This window comes from Sminthopsis crassicaudata, chromosome 4 (assembly GCF_048593235.1).
Source record: "Sminthopsis crassicaudata isolate SCR6 chromosome 4, ASM4859323v1, whole genome shotgun sequence".
Taxonomy (NCBI): domain Eukaryota; kingdom Metazoa; phylum Chordata; class Mammalia; order Dasyuromorphia; family Dasyuridae; genus Sminthopsis; species Sminthopsis crassicaudata.
This window is the reverse complement of record NC_133620.1, coordinates 297003323-297003773: the sequence shown is the minus strand read 5'-3', so window position 1 is coordinate 297003773 and position 451 is coordinate 297003323. Positions and strand designations below refer to the sequence as shown.

The following is a 451-nucleotide window of genomic DNA, read 5'->3' as shown; positions in this document are numbered from 1 at the left end:
GCGACGGAAATTGTTTTTCTCCGCCTACACGGTTAGGCGGAGGGATAGGGATAGATTCCGAGAAGGGAAAACAAACCGCCGAATCGTTTGGGCTGGAGATCGGTTCCTAGAGTAGCCGGGCAGACAGCGGCAACCCGGAAAGGAGTGTCTGTTCCGAGTGCTAGATTCAAGGTGGGCAGGTTGTGGGATCTGCTGAAGGAAAGTGTTTCGGGTGGAGTCGAGTTTTTGCTTTAAGGACGTTTCCGTATGCGTGAGCTCACTTTTATCCCGGCTCCATCGGGATTTGGCCTGCAGGAAGAGGGCCGGACTTGAAAAATTCGACCTATCACTATGCGCTCCAATTCTTCTATATCCTTGAATGAAAAGAAGACGCTGCAGTGGCCTCGTGGCGCAACGGTAGCGCGTCTGACTCCAGATCAGAAGGTTGCGTGTTCAAATCACGTCGGGGTCA

The 451-nt window shown here is 52.8% G+C and overlaps 1 non-coding gene across 1 annotated transcript; it reads left to right on the top strand.

The window, feature by feature from the left end:
* The first annotated feature begins 379 nt into the window (after positions 1-379).
* On the top strand, positions 380-451 carry TRNAW-CCA (transfer RNA tryptophan (anticodon CCA)). Its single transcript has one exon. It is a non-coding gene; the product is annotated as a tRNA-Trp (tRNA).